This window comes from Arachis ipaensis, chromosome B2 (assembly GCF_059453495.1).
Source record: "Arachis ipaensis isolate K30076 ecotype BB chromosome B2, ASM5945349v1, whole genome shotgun sequence".
In the NCBI taxonomy this organism is placed as follows: Eukaryota; Viridiplantae; Streptophyta; class Magnoliopsida; order Fabales; family Fabaceae; genus Arachis; species Arachis ipaensis.
Window position 1 is genome coordinate 17,017,525 of NC_142437.1, and position 14,769 is coordinate 17,032,293.

Here is a 14,769-nt window from a genome sequence, read left to right on the forward strand (position 1 = left end):
TTCATTTTCACACAACACAACCCTCTCTTTCCCTTCTTGGCCGAAACACACCTCCCCCCTCTTCTCCATATTTTCTTCTTCTTCTTCATCTAATTCTTTCTTTTCTTGCTCGAGGGCGAGCAATATTCTAAGTTTGGTGTGGTAAAAGCATAAGCTTTTTTATTTTTCCATTACCATTGATGGCACCTAAGACCGGAGAATCCTCTAGAAAAGGGAAAGGGAAGACAAAAGCTTCCACCTCCGAGTCATGGGAGATGGAAAGGTTCATCTCTAAAGTCTATGAAGACCACTTCTATGATGTTGTGGCCAAGAAGAAGGTGATCCCCGAGGTCCCTTTCAAGCTCAAGAGAAATGAGTATCCGGAGATCCGACATGAAATCCAAAGAAGAGGTTGGGAAGTTCTAACAAACCCCATCCAACAAGTCGGCATCTTAATGGTTCAAGAGTTCTATGTCAATGCATGGATCACTAAGAACCATGATCAAAGTAAGAACCCGAATCCAAAGAATTATATTACAATGGTTCGAGGGAATTACTTAGATTTTAGTCCGGAAAATGTGAGGTTGGCATTTAACTTGCCCATGATGCAAGGAGATGAACGGCCCTACACTAGAAGGGTCAACTTTAATCAAAGGTTGGACCAAGTCCTTATGGATATATGTGTGGAAGGAGCTCAATGGAAGATTGACTCCAAAGGCAAGCCGGTTCAACTAAGAAGATTGGACCTCAAGCCTGTGGCTAGAGGATGGTTGGAGTTCATCCAACGCTCCATCATCCCCACTAGCAACCGATCTGAAGTTACTTTGGATTGGGCCATCATGATCCATAGCATCATGATTGGAGAAGAAGTAGAAGTTCATGAAGTCATCTCCCTTGAACTCTACAAAAATAGCCGAAAAGCCCTCTCCTGGGGCAAGGCTAGCTTTTCCTCATCTTATTTGCCATATATGTTACTCAGCTGGAGCTTTCATAGAAGGAGACATTCACATTGAGGAAGAGAAGCCCATCACTAAGAAAAAGATGGAGCAAGCAAGAGAGCCCATTCATGGAGCTCAAGAGGCGTATGAAGCTCATCACCATGAGACCCCGGAGATGCCTCAAATGCATTTTCCTCCACAAAACTATTGAGAGCAAATCAACACCTCCCTAGGAGAATTAAGTTCCAACATGGGACAATTAAGGGTGGAACATCAAGAGCACTCCATCATCCTTCATGAAATTAGAAAAGATCAAAAAGCAATGAGGGAGGAGCAACAAAGACAAGGAAGAGACATAGAAGAGCTCAAGGACATCATTGGTTCCTCAAGAAGGAAACGCCACCATCACTAAGGTGGATTCATTCCTTGTTCTTATTTCTTCTGTTTTTCATTTTCTATGTTATGTGCTTATCTATGTTTGTGTCTTCATTACATGATCATTAGTAGTTAGTAACTATGTCTTAAAGTTATGAATGTCCTATGAATCCATCACCCCTCTTAAATGAAAAATGTTTTAATTCAAAAGAACAAGAAGTACATGAGTTTTGAATTTATCCTTGAACTTAGCTTAATTATATTGACGTGGTGACAATGCTTCTTGTTTTCTGAATGAATGCTTGAAAAGTGCATATGTCTTTTGAAGTTGTTGTTTAAGAATTTTAAATATGTTGGCTCTTGAAAGAATGATGACTAGGAGACATGTTATTTGATAATCTGAAAAATCATAAAAATAATTCTTGAAGCAAGAAAAAGTAGCAAAGAACAAAGCTTGCAGAAAAAAAAATAGGCGAAAAAAATAGAAAGAAAAAAAGAAAAAGCAAGCAGAAAAAGCCAAAAGCTCTTAAAACCAAGAGGCAAGAGCAAAAAGCCAATAACCCTTAAAACCAAAAGGCAAGGGCAAATAAAAAGGATCCCAAGGCTTTGAGCATCAGTGGATAGGAGGGCCTAAAGGAATAAAATCCTGGTCTAAGCGGCTAAACCAAGCTGTCCCTAATCATGTGCTTGTGGCGTGAAGGTGTCAAGTGAAAACTTGAGACTGAGCGGTTAAAGTCAAGGTCCAAAGCAAAAAAAAAAAGAGTGTGCTTAAGAACCCTGGACACCTCTAATTGGGGACTTTAGCAAAGCTGAGTCACAATCTGAAAAGGTTCACCCAATTATGTGTCTGTGGCATTTATGTATCCGGTGGTAATACTGGAAAACAAAGTGCTTAGGGCCACGGCCAAGACTCATAAAATAGCTGTGTTCAAGAATCATCATACTAAACTAGGAGAATCAATAACACTATCTGAACTCTGAGTTCCTATAGATGCCAATCATTCTGAACCTCAATGGATAAAGTGAGATGCCAAAACTATTCAAGAGGCAAAAAGCTACAAGTCCCGCTCATCTAATTGGAGCTATGTTTCATTGATAGTTTGGAATTTACAGTATATTCTCTTCTTTTTATCCTATTTGATTTTCAGTTGCTTGGGGACAAGCAACAATTTAAGTTTGGTGTTGTGATGAGCGGATAATTTATACGTTTTTTGGCATTGTTTTTAGTAGAATCTAGTTACTTTTAGGGATGTTTTCATTAGTTTTTATGTTAAATTCACATTTCTGGACTTTACTATGAGTTTGTGTGTTTTTCTGTGATTTCAGGTATTTTCTGGCTGAAATTGAGGGACTTGAGCAAAAATCAGATTCAGAGGTTGAAGAAGGACTGCTGATGCTGTTGGATTCTGACCTCCCTGCACTAAAATTGGATTTTCTGGAGCTACAGAACTCCAAATGGCGTGCTCTCAACCGCGTTGGAAAGTAGACATCCAGGGCTTTCCAGCAATATATAATAGTCCATACTTTGCCCAAGTTTAGATGACGCAAACTGGCGTTCAACGCCAGATCTCTGCCCAATTCTGGCGTCCAGCGCCAGAAACAAGTTGCAAAGTGGAGTTCAACGCCCAAAATGGCACAAAAGCTGGCGTTCAACTCCAAGAATGACCTCTCCACGTGTAGACTTCAAGCTCAGCCCAAGCACACACCAATTGGGCCCCGGAAGTGGATTTATGCATCAATTACTTACTTCTGTAAACCTTAGTAGCTAGTTTATTATAAATAGGACCTTTTACTATTGTATTAGACATCTTTGGATTATCTTTTGATCCTTTGATCATCTTTGGATGCCTGGTTCTTAGATCAGAGGGGCTGGCCATTCGGCCATGCCTGGACCTTTCACTTATGTATTTTCAAACGGTAGAGTTTCTACACTCCATAGATTAAGGTGTGGAGCTCTGCTGTTCCTCAAAGATTAATGCAAAGTACTACTGTTTTTCTATTCAATTCAACTTATTCCGCTTCTAAGATATTCATTCGCACTTCAACCTGAATGTGATGAACGTGACAGTCATCATCATTCCCTATGAACGCATGCCTGACAACCACTTCCGTTCTACCTTTGATTGAATGATTATCTCTTGGATCTCCTAATCAGAATCTTCGTGGTGTAAGCTAGATTAATGGCGGCATTCATGAGAGTCCGGAAAGTCTAAACCTTATCTGTGGTATTTCGAGTAGGACTCTGGGATTGAATGACTGTGACGAACTTCAAACTCGCGAGTGCTGGGCGTAGTGACAGACGCAAAAGGATAGTAAATTCTATTCCAGTATGATCGAGAACCTCCAAGATGATTAGCCATGCAGTGACAGCGCATCGGACCATTTTCACAGAGAGGAATAGGATGCAGCCATCGACAAGGGTGATGCCTCCAGACGATTAGCCGTGCTGTGACAGAGTATTTGGACCATTTTCCCGAGAGGATTAAAAGTAGCCATTGACAACGGTGACATCCTTACAAAAAGCCAGCCATGGAAAGGAGTAGGATTGATTGGATGAAGGCAGCAGGAAAGCAGAGGTTCAGAGGAACGAAAGCATCTCTATGCGCTTATCTGAAATTCTCACCAATGATTTACATAAGTATTTCTATCCTTCTTTTATTATTTATTTTCGAAAACTCCATAACTATTTTATATCCGCCTGACTGAGATTTACAAGGTGACCATAGCTTGCTTCAAGCCGACAATCTCCGTGGGATCGACCCTTACTCACGTAAGGTTTATTACTTGGACGACCCAGTGCACTTGCTGGTTAGTTGTATCGAAGTTGTGACAAATTATGAATTGAGATTAGAGCACCAAGTTTTTGGAGCCATTACCAGAGATCACAATTTCGTGCACCACTCTCCCTCTCTCCCTACTGTGCAAAACTCCGATTTCTCTCTCCCTCTGTGCCTGCTGGCAATGATAAGGTGGCGGCGGCAAACCCTAGCAGTGGCGGCGGCACGGCGTAGACGCGGTGGTGATGAAGGCGCGGCGGCTTCGAGCCCGCGACCACCCACATTCGCGAGCCAACCCCTTCTCAGTTCTGTTCTCCCTAGCGACGGCGCAAACAGGAGTGCGATCGGCGGCGAGCTAGACGTGGTGGCAGAACGCGGCTGACCGGCGAGCTGCTGCTTTCCCGGTGCTCTTTCTTCCTTCGGATCTCCTTTTCCCTCATTCCCCCTTTCGTTTTCTTTGCTACTTTCTTTCAAGGATAACAAAGGAAACTGCGTGTGTTGAACTTGTGAAGGAGAAAGGGAACTCAGCGGCTGAAGGTGTTAAGTTAGGGAAGGGTTTCATTTTGAAAATTAGGGTTAAGGGCATTATGGTAATTTCACATAAAATTGAGAATAATATAGTAATTGAAACCCAATGTAAATCCAACACTAATTGTATATGGAAAAATACTATTTGCTCATCAATCTTACCAATTATTTTCAATAAAATTCCCAAATCTAAAAATTAGAAATAATACACTTAATTTCTTCATTTTTTCAAAATAGCAGTATTATATTTAAAATATTAATTATTTAATTCAAATCATATAAAATTCTTATCATTTCGTAACTATCAACTTTATAATTTTAAATATAGAAAATAATCCAATAATTGTAAAATTGGATAATAATCATAACTTATCTCAAATTCAATAAATCAAAACTCGCTTTAAAAAATCTCTGAAATTAAAGCTACAAAAATACTGAATTTGAAATTAGCTGATAATAGCCCTTTTTCAAAAGTTCTGGGTCTTACATTCTACCCACCTTATAAAAATTTTCGTCCTCGAAAATTGATACAAAATGAAAGAAATTTCATAACAGTCCACCCTTGAACACATTTAAGGAAGAAGCAAAAATATCTCAAAATATAAATATACATACGATTTCTCAAATGCTTTGATTGTCATATGCATAAGGATGCAAGGGTAGAAGTGTGATTGCAAAGCAAACATTACAAGGTAAGCTCAATGCAAAAGATGGCATGGGTCAAACATGTGATAGTAAGGCAAGGCATCGAAGGCTATAAAACATGATGAGGTTACAACGACGTGCTTAATACCCTCACACTAATCTCGTACCAACCTTAAAGCTTCAACTTCTCAACTTCATCAATCACTTAACAATCCCCATATTCGATCATAAGCCTGACAACCACAAATTCGTTCGCAAGGAACAAAACACCCACAACTCATAACGTTGCACACCTACCGCTTCAACTTCCGTATACACATATCACGTCTTAAAGAACTAACGCATCGCGTTACTACGTCTACAAGTTGCATGTGATATCAAAACAATTCTCGAGTCTACTCAGAAGGATACAAGATTTAGAACGGAGAGACAATTGTCAAGGGTAATACTCGTAGATTCGAGACAGTGTATCCAATTCCAGATAAACAAGGATGCTCAAGCAATGAAGTTTGCTAGACACAATTCAATTGACAACTTCAAAGATAACCCTTGGATCAAAGAAATTCAATAGGATCAACAAGAAGAAAATCAGCGCATTAGTTTGAACAAATTCAAGCTGAGTCGAAGAAGTATGAGGTTTACAGGAGAGAATATCTCAAACCCAAGGCAAAGCTCACAGAACTCAAGAGCACAATTACAAATACCTTCGAATACATTGTTCATGAAAGAGTCAAAAACTTGCAAAGAAAACCACTTTGCAGTCTAGAAGAAAAGTTGAGCAACAAACATTCCTCAAGAGAGTAGCAAAAGCATAAATGTGGCTTTACTTCAATACAATTTCATGTTGAAGTAGATCATGTAGAGTTTTAAAAAAACAAAATGCACACAAGTTTGGCCAAGTGCTAAAATATTTCCTCAAATATTTTAGAAGGATAGTTAAGTGCACAACCTAACCAAAAGCAGTTCATAGAAACTCAGAAGTAATCAAATGCTTGTTCAAAATTCTCAAAATTTCATATTCAAACAAGCGTGTATAACATTTATAGCAAGTACGAAAGAGAAAGTTAAACTCTACTTGGAAGAGAAAATCCGAGGTAAAAGTTTGCTTATAAATTGGTAAAGGAAACAAGTGGTGCATTACAAACGGACAAGTTTCCATTAAACAACGAAGCTATTCGAAACTTCATTTAAAATAGCGCATGCCAAATTTTAAATCAACTTTGTCAAAATCGAACAATGGTTTCAATCTCAACCAAGCAACAGAAAATAAATTTCGTTTAGATTTTTTTTTTTAAAAGAGAATTCAAAACTTCCTTAAAAGTTCAAAACAAGACTCCAAAAGTATACTTGAAATCACCATTTCAAAAGGATATTCAAGGATATTAGGATGTACTTGAAAAAGAGTCAAGCCATACAAGAAAGGATCTTAAATCAAAGTAGTTCAAACAAGATTCACTAGGCATGAGTCATCAAACAAGCTTTCAATTGATCCAAAAGAATACAAAAGTCATAGGAAAAGACAACTCAATCATTTGTAATTTCTCAAGGATAAATTTTTTACTAAAAACTCTTGTAGAGATAATGAGAGAATAAATAATGCACTAACTTGAAATGAATCAAACTGACTCACGTAAGGATGAGATTCACAAGAGAGGACAAACCAAGATCAATGGTAATGTTCACAAGATGTAAAAGATTAGTTAAAAACAGAGTCACGTATGACATTCATAGAGGTGAAAAGCTTAAGAAGGAACGAGTCCGTTCATAAGAAGAAAGCTATGAGTCCAACATTTTCAAAAGAACAACAATGGCATAAACCATGTAGTATGCTAAATCAGACTCAAATCAAAATGAATTAAGTAAAGTTTATCAAATGAAACTCAACCGGGATAAAAGCGAGAAATCTCCTTTCTTTCCAGAATTTTGAAAAATACTCCAAATACATAATCAAATGAAGATGTGCATTGGAACTATAGTAAGATTACTAGAAAGTCAAATTGTATTTGAAGTAAATGCAGTTCCGCAAACCAGTAAAAGTACAGGTGAGGTATTAGAAATAAATAGTTGTTAAACTGTATAAGAAATCTTCAAAGTTTCACATATAGATAAGTGTACATCTAGTCAAAAGTAATTTTTATAAAAATCTCAAAATTAGCTGTAATCACTGTCAAATAAGAGGAAAACTGAATCAACAAGTTCTCTAAGATTGAACTCGGAACCCGGAGTTAAAAGTCACAGCACATTAAGACAAGTTCAAGGCTATATCAAAGAATACTTGAATCAAGAAGAACTCAAACAGAGGAAGATAGATGCAACAAGGATCTTAAACCAGCATATACACTTAAATACTTAAATCAACAAGGATCTTTAGGATACGAAAGAACAGGTCGACTCGAACAGAATTCAATACACACAACTGAATAGCCTCGAGAAATAGTTTCCAACATTCCCAAAACCCGCGATTCGCTTTACTCAAAACTCGTATAACATTTATGATAACCCATCAGTGCTTTCATATACATAATTCACTAGTATTAAGCCGGCCAAACTTAATATCAGAAATTATGCAATGCAAGACTAACAGCGTTACTCAATAGACCGTCATGTGCATAAAGCTCTAATCCTTGTCATTCGACAAGACCTAATACATGACAAATGCTCAGAATATGCAATCGAAGCATAGTCGGTCCATTCCTCAGGCTCTACAGGAAAGACCGATCTGATACCATAATGTAACACCCTAACTACCAAAGCTCACGCTTCCGGCTGCGCGACTCTGATAGCTCGGACATTACGACGACACTTATACTATTTAATACTAAAATATGAGCCTGTTTAAAACTTTAAACCGTAATACCGCTCCCAAAAATACTTTCGTTCGATAACGTACATCCATAAATACCATACAACTTACAACAACTCATAAAGAGTACATCCATATATATACATAAATATATATAAATAATATTACAAGCAATAACCAATACAATTCCTATCCCTCTTACAAAATATATCAAGATAAAGGCGAGGGTTCAATAAACCATAACTAAAACAATACAGAGTATCTCAACAATAACTAAATAAACTCTTCGTGACTTCTACGCCCATATCCCGAAAGGAGAAAAATGTACGGGGGGTGAGAACATCATCCTCGAAAGGGTTCTCAGTAGAGGGTTTTTGGGAATTACTATAATAGGATACGTGAAGATAAACCGTACCAGTGATTAATAACCGTCTTATGCCTCTTTTCAAAAACAACGGTTTTCAATAAAAGTAAAGTCGAAAATCTTTTCTGAAAGAGGAACCATTCAATTCTCAAATACTCAAAAGCCTTTCAAAAATGTTTATCTATACTGAACCAAAATAGCCTTTCATATCTTTCCAAACCGAAAACACACAAAACCAAAACCAACCATCGGTCCATCTCATTTCAACCACGGCCCTAGGCCCAAGCAATCCAACCATCAACCAATCACCACAATCCAACAGAATCTCAGTCGCAAACACAAGTAGGAAGGTTCAAGCACAAACAAACAGTTACAGCAAGTAGAACAATTAGCAGTTAATCACATAGGCAAACCAAGTACAATATGCACACCCAAACAATGTCACATAGATGCATATGATGCATGCCTGTCCCTAGTGGATGATGATATCATCTGTCGGTTATATAGCCAACCCGACACGTCCTGGTAGCTAACCATGGACAGAAACACCCATCGCGGAGCAAGTAGGTTTGAGCTACAACCCCATTGCTACTACCCGCTCAACCCAGAGCCAGTGGAATAACCACTACTGTGGCTACTACCCAGGCGGGTGTTTAAAAGCTCAACCTGAAGCGAGTGGAATCACCACTACTACCGCTACTACCCAGGCATCACAATCTATGACTTGGAGCAAGTGAGACGAACCACAATCCTTGCTACAACCCAGGTATCTCAAGCATATATTCATTTAGTCCCAGCCATGGATCAACATCCATCTCAGCCATCCGGCTTAAATTCATAATTCATAATCAGCCATACGGCTCATAACTCATTCGGCAATCAGCCATAAATCAATATCATACACAGCCATTCCGGCTCATAACAGAACAGCACCTCCACCATTCAACATCATCAAATTCATAAATCGGCATTCAAGCCATAAATCACTTTTCTCAATTCATTCACTTTGAAATCAAGTTTCAACTCTTTTCAGCCTCGGCTTTAAAGATCTCATTTCTCAATTCATCTCAGGCTCATAAGCCACTTTTACTCAAAGTAAGTTCCCCTTTTAAAAATAATGCCACTCTCGGCATCCTCTTTCCACAACTCCCATAATCATGGCAAGTTAAAGATTCATTTTGAAACATTCAAAATCATCCATCCAACAATGGAATTTTATAACAAAGTTTCTCGGCAAGGTCCCAAGTCCTTAAGGGAGAATAGCATAACTCATTTTGCCAAATTCATTTAAAATCATTAAAACCTTGGCTTTCCGATTTGAGTAATAAAATAGGATCTAAGCCAAACCGAGTCACGTAATCATTTACTTCTTTCAAAGCCGTTTCCTTTACTTAGGCAAAACCAGCTTTAACCCCCATGATAAATTCTAAAGCGTTTCAACTGTTCAAAATTGTTTTAGTCTTGCAAGAATTCAGAATTCAAAGAATACTTAAAACCTTTCTCAAAACATTTCAAAATGAAACTTGTCAATAGACATTCAGGTCCTTTCAAAATCATTAAAACTTCTTTAATTGAAACCCCCAAGTCAAATTCAAAGGCATTGCCCTTATCACATTTAAAACAACTTTAAAACATAAGTTTCACCTAAATAACTTTCTCCTGAAAGAGATACAATGCCTTTCTTACGAAGCAAGACTAAATCACAATTTCCTTTTTAATAATCCATTTCAAAAGCATGAATCATCCTTTTTCTTGATAATTCAAATAAAATAGTAGAAGTCTTTAACTCATCATTTTTCCAAACAACATTTTAATAAAGACTCGGATTTTATAGAAATTCCGGCAGCATCTCCCCTAAAACTTGGACTTTGCCACCCGGTTCGGGTCCCAACTAAACCGTTTCACAATCCTTTTCAACAGCCCAAATTTCAAAATCAGTCCAAGGCAAGCCAAAATCCAACAGTCATCTCAATTCCATATTTCAAGAAAACCGTTTCAATATCAAATCATTATCAGCCGAATAAACTCATTTCTAAAGCTTTAAAGAAACGGTTCAGCAACAATCATTTATCAAAAACCAGATCATTTAAAGCCAGCCAGGCTGAAATCAAGAGTGTATTCTATTTTACACATTCTCAAGAAAACCCATTCAATTCAAATCAATTTCCAACGGATTCAACTCGATCTCAAAGCTTTAAAAGAATCAATTTCAAAAGCATTTCGTTTCACAAAGCCACACAACAGTCGAGTCAAACAAACACCCATAATCATACAAAACAACCAAATAATACATAGGACTGATACAATCACCAAATACACATCCTCACATCAGTACCCATATGTAATAATTCCAATATACAAAATACAGTTTTCGGAAAGCGCCCTACCTCAAAACGCAATTCCATAACCCAACGTCTCAGAGTCCTTTCCGCTTCAACCCGAACTGATGGCGACCAAAACCTTAGCTCCCAGTCACGTTCGCAATAACCATAGCAACACTAATCGCAACATACAATAATCAGGACTCAACCCCACGTTATCAAAACTCATATTCATTAACCGAACACAACAGAATACTAACGCGAGGCTTTCCGAACATAAATACTTACTGAACTAGTGAAACGAAACAGCTGCGATTTCAAACAGGCCCGACAACAGTTCTGGCGGCAGCCAGAAGCTCCGGTGGATCAACTATAAAAATTGCGCAGCGTTAAAACCTTCTCAAAATCCAAAAAGGCAGAAACCTCAAATAAAACCCTTATCGGCATACTTTTCCGGCGACGGCAGCAAGGTCTCAAGTGGCAGAAGCTCAGCCCGAAGCTTTGGCGGTGGTTTCAGCAGCCACAACGACTTTTCCGGCGACCGTACACAGCGCACTCCAACCACAGCGACGGCTAGGAGGCCGGCGGCCGTGGCGACAGCTTCTGACGGCAGCAAGGGCGGCGGAATAACCTACCACCATCGCACATCACCCTCTTTGTAAGCTCCCTCGTGTGCGTTCTTCTCCCATTCGTGCCTCCAACAGCACTGACGAAGCAGCTTCTGTGGCGACGGCAAGGAGGTTCGGCGACGGCAAGGAGGTCCGGCGATGGTGACACAGGCGGAGATGGCTTTCCTTGTCGCATTCTCCCGCTCTCCCTGCTGTGCAAAACTCCGATTTCTCTCTCCCTCTGTGCCTGCTGGCAGTGATAAGGTGGCGGCGGCAAACCCTAGCAGTGGCGGCAGCACGGCGTGGACGTGGTGGTGATGAAGGCGCGGCGACTTCGAGCCCGCGACCACCCACATTCGCGAGCCAACCTCTTCTCAGTTCTGTTCTCCCTAGCGATGGCGCAAACGGGAGCGCGATCAGCGGCGAGCTAGACGTGGTGGCAGAACGCGGCTGGCCGGCGAGCTGCTGCTTTCCCGGTGCTCTTTCTTCCTTCGGATCTCCTTTTCCCTCATTCCCCCTTTCATTTTCTTTGCTTCTTTCTTTCAGGGATAACAAAGGAAACTGCGTGTGTTGAACTTGTGAAGGAGAAAGGGAACTCAGCGGCTGAAGGAGTTAAGTTAGGGAAGGGTTTCATTTTGAAAATTAGGGTTAATGGCATTATGGTAATTTCACATAAAATTGAGAATAATATAGTAATTGAAACCCAATGTAAATCCAACACTAATTGTATATGGAAAAATACTATTTGCTCATCAATCTTACCAATTATTTTCAATAAAATTCCCAAATCTAAAAATTAGAAATAATACACTTAATTTCTTCATTTTTTCAAAATAGAAGTATTATATTTAAAATATTAATTATTTAATTCAAATCATATAAAATCCTTATCATTTCGTAACTGTCAACTTTATAATTTTAAATATAGAAAATAATCCAATAATTGTAAAATTGGATAATAATCATAACTTATCTCAAATTCAATAAATCAAAACTCGCCTTAATTCTCTTTAATAAAGAATCTCTGAAATTAAAGCTACAAAAATACTGAATTTGAAATTAGCTGATAATAGCCCTTTTTCAAAAGTTCTGGGTCTTACAAAATCTATTATTACAGAAGTTCAATCTTGGTTCAAATATCCTGTAAGTTATCGTAAGGCCTGGTTAGAAAAGTAAAAGTCTGTCGCAAAAATCTTCGGTGATTGGGAAGTTTCTTACCAGAATCTTCTAGTGTGGTACAAAGCAATGTGTGCCAAGATGCCAAGATCACGTGTTCAAATAAAAATTCTGCCTGTTTATCGTGAGAGTGATGAGGTGAATGGTATAAGAGTTCTCCAACAGGTATTTTGGAGTTTCTATCCATATATTACAACATTATGCACTGCAAGCCATTAGTGCAAGTTGACGACACACACCTTTACAAAAAATATAAAGGTACGCTTTTGGTGGCAGTTGCACAAGATAGAAACAAAATGTGCCGATTGCTTTTGCCATCGTAGAAGGTGAGACAACAGATGCGTGGGACTTCTTCCTTAGTAATTTGCGAATATATGTTGTTACTCGAGATAGTGTGAGTATTATTTCTGACTGTCATGACTCCATCAAGGCAGTAGTAGCTCGTAGTAACGGCGCATGGGCATCGCCAAGAGCATAACACATGTATTGCATCATGCACATTGGATCCAACTTCTTAAGGAGATTCAAGGCTCCATACTTGCATAATTTTGTGGTTAACATAGTTATTTGAAGTTGTTGTTATAGTCCTATTGATGGTGAATTTGTGGTGTTTGCTCATGATAATATGGTTTGTTTTACAAGTTATTCTAGGTCGGAAGAGAAGTACAACAAAAACTACCAAAGGCTTAGAGTGCAGGGTGAGGAATATATTCAATGGTGCAATAAGATTGGTGTTGAGAATTGGGTATTGCCATTTGACGAAGGTCATCGTTGGGGTCATATGATGACGAATATGGTAGAGTGCATAAATTCTATCCTTAAGGGTGCGTGCAACCTTCCTGTGACTGCCATAGTTAGAGATACTTTTATCGTCTAAACGAATTGTTTAGTTAGAGTTGAGGCTCACGAGTAAGGGTGGCAATGGGTAGGGTAGGGTAGGGTTTGGATCCAACCCTAACCCTACACGCGGGTTGAGAATATCCTAACCCTAACCCTACCCATTCTTAACCCGCGGGTTACCAAAAATATGTAATATTATTATATAACTTGATGATAATTTAAAATAGAACTGACTTTTATGTAAAAAAAAATATTAAATTATCAATTAATGATCTTTTCCTAGTGGCTAAGGATCTTTTGCATTTAGTGAGAGGTCTTTAGTGCAACATCTACTTGAAACATATTTTTATATAAATATATAACATATATACATATAGGGTGCAGGTTGGTCGGGTAGGGTTGAGGCTCAACCTGCACCTTACCCGACCCGCATGAGAATCCTACCTGTACCCTACCCTACCCGTTGCGGATTGGGTTGACAACCCTACCTGACCAGATTGGGTCGGGTTGGGTACCCGCGGGTAGGGTACATGTTGCCACCCCTACTCACGAGCGTGTTTCAATGAATTCACTTATTCAGAGTTTGTCATTCGATCAGTTGAAGTAAATTTTTTATGTGTAGAAAACATAGTTGTCAACCAGTTCGACAAGCGCAACGAGGTGTTTGAGATTCGTGAAATACGTGATGGTTCGATATATACTATTAATCTTGTGCAACGGGTTTGTGATTGTGGTCATTTCTAGGTCGTGAGACTTTCGTGTCACCACGTGCTTGGATATTGCACCAACTAGCATCTTAACTGACAAGTATATGTAAATGACGTATAAAAGATGTCTAAATTTTGCAAGGTTTATAGAGGAGAATTTGTACCAATGGGTGACCTATGTATGTGGCCAAGATATGAAAGTCCAAAGGTCATCGTCAATTAGACATTGAGGCGAATGGCTAAAGGATGACCAAAGTCAACCCGCTACTTGAATGAAATGGATTCATAGGATATGCGCACTCCTTGTCGGTATCTCTATGTATTGAGAGGGTCATAGTTGTAGTCGATGTTATCAGTACGCTGGTCCGAGTTCTGGTGGAGATCAAGAGGGTTACTAATGTCTTTTCCACTTTTTAATGTAACATTTTTATGTATTTATGCATGTGCAATCTTTTATGTATTGACTTATGTTTTTTTCAATCTTTTATATATTTATTCATGTACAATCTTTCATGTATTTATTTTTGTTTGTGCTAAATATTCTTAGCAAAAAAGTAGAAAATGACTGTTACAGTATAAAAGAAAAAGATACAAGACATAACAACAATAAATAAAAAAATATGTAAAAGAAAAATAAATATCAGACATAGCCAAAAATAAATAGAAAAAGAAAAATAAGTACATGTAAAAAAAAATAAGAACAAACTA

The 14,769-nt window shown here is 38.5% G+C and overlaps 1 pseudogene; it reads right to left on the reverse strand.

Moving 5' to 3' along the window:
* Positions 1-4,174: 4,174 nt before the first annotated feature.
* On the reverse strand, positions 4,175-11,694 carry LOC148573146 (uncharacterized; annotated as a pseudogene).
* Between the last annotated feature and the right edge of the window lie 3,075 nt (positions 11,695-14,769).